The sequence below is a fragment of the Nicotiana tabacum genome, chromosome 13 (genome assembly GCF_000715075.1).
Source record: "Nicotiana tabacum cultivar K326 chromosome 13, ASM71507v2, whole genome shotgun sequence".
Lineage (NCBI taxonomy): Eukaryota > Viridiplantae > Streptophyta > Magnoliopsida > Solanales > Solanaceae > Nicotiana > Nicotiana tabacum.
This window is the reverse complement of record NC_134092.1, coordinates 83,768,062-83,778,991: the sequence shown is the minus strand read 5'-3', so window position 1 is coordinate 83,778,991 and position 10,930 is coordinate 83,768,062.

Sequence of the window (10,930 nt, the reverse complement as noted above, 5' to 3'; positions counted from 1 at the left end):
CAATCGCCTATGTATTCCTAATGTTGATGGCTTGAGAGAGAAGTATCTAGAGGGGGCACACAATTCTCGGTATTTTATTCATCCAGGGGCTATGAAGATGTATCGCAACCTGAGGCAGCATTATTGGTGGCGGCAGATGAAGAAGGACATAGTTAAGTATGTGGAAAAATGTCTAAATTTCCAGCAGGTCAAGTATGAGCACCAGAAGCCATGTGGCCTACTCCAACAGATGGTTATACCTGAGTGGAAATGGGAGCGCATCACTGTGGACTTCGTAGTTGGGTTGCCGCGGACCTTGAGAAAGTTTGATGTAGTTTGGGTCATTGTCGACAGGTTGACCAAGTCGGCTCACATCATTCCGGTTGTGACTACGTATTCTTCAGAGATATTGGCATGGCGTATCTGTTTCCATCATCTCACATAGAGGCCCTCAGTTCACTTCGCACTTCTGGAGAGCAGTTTAGAATGAGTTAGGTACCCAGGTATAGCTTAGCCCAGCTTTTCATCCGCAGACAGAAGGGCAGTCGGAGCGGACAGTTCAGATTCTAGAAGATATGCTTAGGGCATGTGTCATTGACTTCGGAGGTTAGTGGAATAGATTCTTGCCTTTTGCCGAGTTTCCTTACAACAACAATTATCAGTCCAGCATTGAGATGGCTCCATTTGAGGCTTTATATGGTCGGCGATGTCGTTCACCCATCGGATGGTTTGAGCCCGGCCAGGCTAAATTATATGGTACTAATTTGGTGTGAGATTCCTTGAAAAGGTAAAGTTGATTCAGAAGCGACATCGCATAGCACAATCCGGATAGAAGAGTTATGCGGATTAGAAGACATGTGATTTATCATTTATGGTGGGCGAGAAGGTTCTCTTAAAGGTCTCGCCGATGAAGGGAATCATGAGGTTCGAGAAGAAGGGCAAGTTGAGCCCAAGGTTTATAGGTCCATTTGAGGTATTGAGGTGAGTTAGGGAGGTTTCTTATGAGCTTGCTTTGCCTCCCAGTCTATCGGGGGTTCATCCGGTTTTCCATGTGTTTATGCTCCGGAAGTATCATGCCGACAGGTCGCATGTCTTAGACTACAACACGGTTCGGCTAGACGAGAGCTTGTTGCCATTGTGGACATGCAGGTTCGCCAGTTGAGGTCCAAGAAGATTGCTGCGGTGAAGGTCTAGTGGAGGGGTCAACCACTCGAGAAAGTGACTTGGGAGGCCTAGGAGGACACGAGGAGCATATATTCACACTTATTCAGCACTCCAGGTATGATTCTAGACCCGTTCAAGGATGAACGTTTGTTTAAGAGGTGGAGAATATAACAACCCGATGGTTGTTTTGCTTTCTGGATCCCCGTTACCCTAATTAAGACTCCCCGTGTGTGCTTTTGCTGTTTTATGACTTGCAGGGGTGGTTGGTTTAGGTTTGGAAGGGTTCGGGTTGAAATCAGAACACTTAGTTCCTTAATAGTAGTCTAAGTTAGCCAAGTTTGACTTGAGTCAATATTTTAAGTAAACGACCTCAGAACCGGGATTTGATGGTTCTAATAGGTTCGCATGATTATTTTGGACTTGGGAGTATGTTCGGATAGGTTTTTGGATGACCCGGAAGCGTTTCAGCGCTTAATATTGAAAGGTGGTGCATTGAAGGTTTTCAAGTTCTCTAAGTTTGGTTTGGAGTAGGTTTTTGCGTTATCAAGGTCCGTTTGGTATTTTGAGCCTATGAATAGTTTTGTAAAGTGATTTAAGACTTGCACACAAAATTTGGCATCATTCCGAGTAGTCTAAGTATGTTTCGATGCGTTCGGAGCTAGTTGAGAAGTTTGAAGTTCATAACTTGATTCAATTTGATTTTGGGGTGTGATTCTTAGCTTCAATGTTATTTTACATGTTTTGAGAGTTTGAGCAGGTCCGTATTTGGTTATAGACTTGTGCGTATATTGGAACGAGATCCCGAGTGGCTCCGGTGTGTTTCGCACCGCCTGGAGTAAAGCTGGAATCAACAGAAATTGTTGTTCTGGTTTCCTTCTTCGCAAATGCGGAGCAGTAATCGCGTTCACGATGAAATAATGGGCCTGGGTGGTATTTTTCCCTACGTGTTCGAAGGGGGAGACCGCTTTCATGGAGCTCTAGGCCACTGTCCTTCACGTTCGCGAAGTGAGAGGCCAGCTAGGGAGGGGGTCAATCGATGGCCTTCGCGTTGTGGCCATCGCATTCGCAATGGGTAGACCAACTAAGCCATCGCGTTCGCATGGATTGTCTCGCGTTCGCGAAGGGCATTTTTCTCGGCTTGGCTTTTTTACTTTCGCGATCGCGGATGCCCTATCGCGATCGCGAACAAGGGACCACTGGGCAGAAAACATTTTTAAGACGGGGCTTAGACCCATTTTTCCCATTTCTCACTTGTGTGGTCTGAATTTCGAACTTCTTGGAGAGGAGTTTTCATTAAGCATTGTAAGGTGAGTAATTTCTACCTAATATAAGTTAAATACATAGATTTTGGGTAGATTCATAACACATAAATTGTAGAAATCATGGGTTTAGTTGAAAAACTTAGGTTTTGATAAAAATGGGATTTAACCACAAAAATGATTATGGAATTGGGTAGAAATTATATATTTGAGTTCGTGAGGTTATGGGTAACATTTATCTTCGAAAGTTTCCAGAATCCGGGCACGTGGGCCTGGGGTGAATTTTAGGAATCTTCCAATTTTGGTTGGGTAATTTCTCTCCAAGCTAAATTATGAACTTGTTAGTGTATATTGATTTATTTATATAATATTTGGCTAGTTTCAGATTGTTTGGCACCAAGTTGAGGCTATAGAGTGGATTTGTGGACCGAAAGTGAGCTTGAGAACGAGGTAAGTCTCTTGCCTAACCTGGAAAGAGGGAACTGATCCCCTTAGGTGTACCTTTGTTGTGTATTACTTGTGTGTGGGGAGATACGTACGCACGAGGTAACGTGAATCCGTGCGTAGCTTTATTCCACGATATGTCCAGGTAGTCATAGATCCACATCATGCTTTGATTGTACTGTTGTGTTTATCATGTGTATTAACTGCCTTGAATAAAGTTGAGACAAGGGATGTAAAGTTACTATTTATGACTTAGATTTCTTATTTTTGGAAGAATTGAAGAATACTTAATGACTCTGAGAAATCCATGTCCTATCGCGTCGCAAGCACTTCCACGAGTGAGGTAAACTTCTCTACTCTTATGGGATCGGGCCGTTCCCCTAGGGCAGTACGATAACACTACTCTTATAGGAGCGGGTCGTTCGCCTAGGCTATATAATAGATGCATCTATGGTTCGTGTCGTTTGACCCTCGGCAGTATACACATTATTCTGGATTGGGCCGTACGACCTCGTCGTAAATCGTGCGTGATAATGATCGGAGCCCGAATACACTTGATATTATTTTTATGACTTGAGAGGTTATAATTTATTTAATGGCCTGAAAATGTTGAAGTTAGCATGTGTCAGCTAGAGATTTTTAAATTGAATATCAGTAAAAAAAATCACTTATTCATTGTTGTTTATTATGTTATTGTTATTATTCATGTATTCCATGCCTATTTAGAGTTTCTGTATTTTAATTTTGGCACGTAGTAAGTGTCGATGTTGACCCCTCGTCACTACTTCTTCAAGGTTAAACTGGATACTTACTGGGTACATGTTATTTATGTACTCACGCTACACTCTTGCACTGATGTACAGGTGCTGAGACAGGTTCCACCAGTGGTCACTCGGGCGCATAGCCGGTCATTTCAGAGACTTAGAGGTGAGCTGCTTGCCTTGTTACGATCCGCAGCACCGGAGTCCCGTTCCATCTTATTTTACTATTAATGTTTATTACTTTCGGACAATAGTTTTAGTAGTTTTGTATATTCCTTAGATTGCTTATGTACTTTTGACGTCAGGTTTTGGGGATTTATGTCACGACCCAAAATTTTTCACTGACGGGACCGTGATGACGCCTAACATTTCACTTGCTAGGCAAGCCAACGTTAGAGAATCATTAAACCAATTCCTTATTCTCATTCAGTAATTAATAATAATTAACTAAGATGAAATATAATAAGTGCGGAATATCATAAAACTGTATTAATTACTACCACCCGGATCTGGAGTCACAATTCATGAGCATTCTAGAATTTACTACAAGTAATAGTCTGAAAGAAATATAACTGTCTGAATGAAAGAAACAGTATAACAGAGAAGATAGATAGGGACTTCAAGGTCTGTGAATACCGACAGATCTACCTTGAGTCTCCGGATAGTGAACCAATAGCAAAATCTCGATCAACCCGAGCCAGTATCAAAATATGCATAGAAAGTGCAGAGTGCAGTATCAGTACAACCGACCCTATGTACTGGTAAGTGTCGAGCCTAACCTCGATGAAGTAGTGACGAGGCTGAGGCAAGGCACCTACAAATCAACCTGTACAATTTAACAGTGTATATACAAATAACAAAAATGAAGAACTAAACAGAAAATGTCGGGAGGGGAACATACTAAGGGGAATACAAGATAAAGAACTACAACATAATGATCACCGGAGCAGTCAATATACCATGAATCAACAGGAATAGTGAATACAGTAAGGAAAAATACACGATATCACCCTTCATGCTTTTACTCTCATTCTCACCATAAAATTAATAGAAATGGCACGGCATCACCCTTCGTGCTTTTACACTTACAATACAGCACGACATTACCCTTCGTGCATTAATAATCACAAAATGGCACGGCATCACCCTTCGTGCATTAACAATCACAAAATGGCACGGCATCACCCTTCGTGCATTAACACTCACAATATGGCACGGCATCACCCTTCGTGCATTAACACTCATAATATGGCACCGCATCACCCTTCGTGCATTAACACTCTCCCTTACCATAATGCAATGCATAAATAATAACAGGGAGATAGAATAACAAGTACAAACCTTATTTCAACATTCGGTTTCACAATATAAATCTCAACTTTTAAATGAATACTTGATTACCAACAGAAAATCCGTAACTATGATAATGACGATCAATTTAACAACACTAGTATAAACATGTAGCAATTAGGTATAGGAAAGAGACAATATAAGAAAACGGAAGAAACATGGGATACAGGTAAATTGGTGGCGGATAAGTACTCGTCACCTCACATATACGCCGCTCACATGAATTTCACTTAGCAAATAATCTAAGGTTCCTAATTCCCTCAAGTCAGGGTTAGACACAATACTTACCTTGCTTCGAAGGCCACTGAATTCTCAATCACAGCTTTTCCTTTGGAATTCACCTCCAAACCACTCATGTCTATTCAAAAATGACTCAATAATATCAAATATTGCTAAAGAAATCAATTATATTGCATAAATTAAAATTCCCAAATTTTCCTCCAAAAAGTCGAAAAATTGACCCTAACCCATTCACCCCGAACCCGAATATGTAATTAGTTTTGGAATGTGACCTCAAATTGAGGTCTAAATTCCCAAATTTCTGAATCCCTAGCTTTCTACCCTAACCCCCAATTCTACCATGAAAACTCTAGATTTTAGGTTGATAATTCAAGAAATGTAATGGGTAATTGAAAGAAAATGGTTTAGAATCACTTACCCACACTTTGGGGAAGAAAATGACTCTTGAAAATCGCCTATACCCGTTTGGTTCTTGAAAAATGTTGAAGAAATAAACCCGTGTTTGATTGTGTTTTATGCACTGGGCGACAGTGTGTATCGCGTTCGCGAGACCACTGTCGCGTTCGCGAAGGGTACTGGCTGCCAAGCCTTCGCATTCGCAAGACCCTGCTCGCGTTCGCGATGGTTTCTCCCCCCTGGCCTTCGTGTTCGCGAGACATTGCTCGCGTTCGCGATGAAGGAACGACCAACCCTCCCCCAGGTCCCCAAGTGCTTCATGTTCGCGATGCGCCGATCGCGTTTGCGAAGGGTATATCCCCCATCACTTTGCGTTCGCGACCAGGCCTTCACGTTTGCGAAGAATAAGTCTCAGCATCACCAGTTTACTCTTCGCGTTCGTGAGAGGACCTTCGCGAACGCGAAGAAGGATATGCAAGACACCAGAATTTGCAGAAAACCAGATTTTTCCCAAGTCCAAAACACTCCGTGGCCTATCCGAAACTCACCCGAGCCCTCGGGGCTCCAAACCAAACATGCACATAAGTCTAAAAACATCATACGGACCTGCTCGCGCGATCCAATCACCAAAATAACACCCAGAACTCCGAATTTAGCACCAAATCCAATGAAATTTTCAAGAATACTTTAAAAATTCTATTTTCTCAACTAGACGTCCGAATCATGTCAAATCAACTCCGTTTCTCACCAAATTTCACAGACAAGTCTTAAATATCATAATGAACCTGTACCGGGATCCAGAACCAAAATACGGACCCGGCACTAATAATGCCAAACAACAATCAATTCTTAAAAATAATTAATTTTCAGACTTTTAATTTTCATCAAAAATTCATAACTCAAACTAAGGACCTCCGAATTCGATTTCGGGCATACGCCCAGGTCCCATAATTCGATACGGACCCACAGGGACCGTCAAAATACGGATGCGGGCCTGTTTACCAAAAATATTGGCCGAAGTCAACTAAAAGCAACTTTTTAAGGAATAAATTCTTATTTTCATTAATTTTCAACGTAAAAGCTTTCCGAAAATCTGCCCGCACTGTGCACGCAAATTGAGGAGGGTAAAAATGAGATTTTTAAGGCTTATGAGCGCAAATTCGATTGCTAAAACATAAGATGACCTTTTAGATCATCACATTCTCCACCTCTAAAACAACTGTCTGTCCTCGAACGGACATAGAAAAGTACCTGGGCTGGTGAAAAGATGGGGGTATCTACTCCGTATATCGGACTCGGATTCCCAAGTAGCTGCCTCAATAGGCTGACCTCTCCACTGCACTCGAACTGAAGGGTAACTCTTTGATCTCAACTGGCGAACTTGACGGGCTAAAATAGCCACCGGCTCCTCCTCGTAAGTCAAATCCTTGTCCAACTGGACAGAGCTGAAATCTAACACATGGGATGGATCACTGTGATACTTTCGAAGCATGGACACATGGAATACCGGATGAACAACTGCTAAACTAGGTGGCAATGCAAGCCTGTAAGCCATCTCTCCCACTCTCTCCAGAATCGCAAAAGGTTCGATATACCTAGGGCTCAACTTGCCCTTCTTTCGGAACCTCCTTACACTCTTCATGGGTGATACCCGAAGTAACACTCTCTCTCCGACCATGAATGCAACATCACAAACTCTACAGTCGGCATAACTCTTCTGCCTGGACTGAGCTGTGTGAAGTCGATCCTGAGTAATCTTGACCTTATCCAAGGCATCCTGTACTAAATCTGTGCCCAACAACCGAGCCTCTCCCGGCACGAACCACCCAACTGGCGACCGGCATCGCCTACCATATAATGCCTCATAGGGAGCCATCTGAATGCTCGACTGGTAGCTGTTGTTGTAGGTGAACTCTGTAAGGGGCAAGAACTGAACCACGATCCTCCGAAGTCTATAAAACATGCGCGGAGCATATCCTCCAAGATCTGAATAGTGCGATCGGACTGCCCGTCCGTCTAAGGATGGAATGTTGTTCTCAACTCAACCCGCATACCCAACTCATGTTGTATTGCCCTCCAGAAGTGCGAGGTGAACTACGTACCTCGATCAGAAATGATAGACACGGGCACCCCATGAAGACGGATGATCTCACGAATGTAAATCTCTGCCAACTGCTCTGAGGAATAGGTAACTACCACAGGAATGAACTGCGCTGACTTAGTTAGCATGTCCACAATGATCCAAATTGCATCGAACTTCCTCTGGGTCCGTGGGAGTCCAACAACAAAATCCATAGTGATACGCTTCCACTTCCACTCAAGAATATCTATCCTCTGAAGTAAACCACCAGGTCTCTGATGCTCACACTTTACCTGCTGGCAATTTAGGCACCGAGCTACATATGCAACTATGTCTTTCTTCCTCCTCCTCCACCAATAATGTTGCCGCAAGTCGTGATACATCTTGGCGGTGCCCGGATGGATAGAATACCGGGAACTGTGGGACTCCTCAAGGATCAACTCACGAAGTCCATCCACATTAGGCACACAAATACGACCCTACATCCTCAAAACTCTATCATCTCCAACAATAACCTGATTGGAACCACCATGCTGCACTATGTCTCTAAGGACAAGTAAATGAGGATCGTCATCCTGCCGATCTCTGATGCGCTCAAACAAAGAAGACCGAGCAACTGTACAAGCTAGAACACGGCTGGGCTCAGAAACATCCAATTTCACGAACTGGTTGGCCAAGGCCTGAACATCCAAGGCAAGCGGTCTCTCACCAATTGGAATATATGCAAGGCTACCCATACTGACTGACTTTCAACTCAAAGCATCAGGCTCCACATTGGCCTTCCCGGGATGATATAATATGAAGATATCATAATCTTTCAATAGCTCCAACCACCTTCTCTACCTCAAATTGAGTTCCTTCTGCTTGAACAAATACTGCAAGCTCCGATGATCAGTGAATACATCACATGGCACGCCGTAAAGATAGTGCCTCCAAACCTTCAGCGCGTGAACAATGACTGCCAGCTCTAGATCATGAACAAGGTAATTCTTCTTGTGAACCTTCAGCTGTCGCGAAGCATATGCAATAACCCTGCCACCCTGCATCAATACCTCACCCAGACCAATACGAGATGCGTCACAATATACTGTATAAGATCCTGAACCTGTGGGTAACACCAATACCGGTGCCGTAGTCAAAGCTGTCTTGAGCTTCTGAAAGCTCGCTTCATACTCGTCTGACCACCTGAACGGGGCACCCTTCTGGATCAATCTGGTCAACGGGGCTGCTATGGATGAAAACCCCTCTACAAATCGACGGTAACAGCCCGCCAAACCCAGGAAACTATGGATCTCTGTAGCGGATGTGGGTCTAGGCTAGTTCTGAACTGCCTCAATCTTCTTAGGATCCAACTGAATACCATCTGTTGATACAATGTGACCCAAGAAAGTAACTGAACTCAACCAAAACTCGCATTTTGAGAACTTAGCATATAACTGGCTGTCTCTCAGAGTCTGAAGAACGATCCGAAGGTGCTGCTCATGCTCCTCTCTACTGTGGGAGTAGATCAAGATATCATCAATAAACACAACCACAAAGAAATCCAAGTAGGCTTTGAACACCCGGTTCATCAAATCCATGAATGTTGTTGGGGAATTTGTCAGCCCAAATGACATCACTAAAAACTCATAATGCCCATACCGAGTCCGAAAAGCTGCCTTAGGAACATCGGATGCCTTAATCCTCAACTGATGTTAGCCAAATCTCAAATCAATCTTTGAAAACACCTTGGCACCCTGAAGCTGATCAAATAAATCATCAATCCTCGGCAATGGATACTTATTCTTGATGGTGACTTTGTTCAACTGTCGATAATCTATACACATCCTCATCGATCCATCTTTCTTCTTCACAAACAATACGGGTGCACCCCAGGGCGAGACACTAGGTCTAATGAAGCCCTTATCAAGCAAATCTTGCAACTGGTCCCTCAATTCTTTCAATTCTGGCGAGGCCATGCGGTATGGCGGAATGGAAATGGGTTGAGTGCCTAGAGCCAAATCAATGCAGAAATCAATATCCCTGTCGGGTGGCATCCCCAGCAGGTCTGCAGGAAACACCTCCGGAAACTCACAAACAACCTGCACTAAATCCATGGAAGGAATCTCCACACTAGAATCGCGAACATAAGCCAAATAAGCTAGACACTCCTTCTCGAACATATGCCGAGCCTTCACATAAGAGATAACCCTGCTGGCAGAATGGTCAAGATTCCCTCTCCACTCTAATTGAGAAAACCCCTGCAAGGCTAAGGTCACCATCTTAGTATGACAATCTAATATAGCATGATAAGGTGACAGCCAATCCATACCCAGTATAACATCAAAATCAACCATGTTGAGAAGTAAAAGATCTACACGAGTCTCAAGACTCCCAATGGTGACCACACACGAACGATAAACACGATCTACAACAATAGCATCTCCCACTGGTGTGGACACATACACAGGAGCACTCAAAGAATCACGGGGCACAACCAAATAGGAAGCAAAATAGGATGACACATAGGAGTAAGTAGATCCCGGATCAAATAGAACTGAAGCATCTCTACTGCAAACTAAAACAGTACATGTGATAACAGCGTCAGATGACTCAGCCTCAGGCCTGGCTGGGAAAGCATAACACCGGGGTTGGGCCCCACTACCCTGAACTACGTTCTTGGGACGGCCTCTAACTGGCTGGTTTCCACCTCTAACGACCTGAACTCCACCTCTAATAGTCTGGCCTCTACCTCTGGCTGCCTGCCCCCTTCCTCTGGCTGGTTGAGTAAGTGGTGCAGCAACTGGTGCCGGAACCATGACACGAGAACTCTGATGTTGTGAGTTGCCCGTTGCCCGAGGGAAAAATCTAGCAATGTGCCTCGGATCACCACAAGTATAACATAACCTCGGTTGTTGTGATTGCTGACCCTGAAACTGACCCTGTCGACCTTAATAACCACCCTGATAACTTTGGAGTAGAGGTGCACTGTAGGCTAGCTGGTCGGAATAATGCATCTGAGGGCCACGACCACCTGAGGCACCGTAGGATGCCTGGAGCGCTGAATGAAATGGCCTGGGAGGATGGCCTCTACCAAAAGTACTCATGCCTCTAGATGAGGCACCGCTGAAGTCACCAGAATGACGAGGTCTCTTGTCAGACCCCTGACCTCCCTGAGTAAGAACCATTTCGACTCGTCTGGCTAAATTAGCAGCCGCCTGAAAAGAAATCTCACTCCCAGTCTCCTTAGCCATCTGCAATCTGATAGGCTGAGCAAG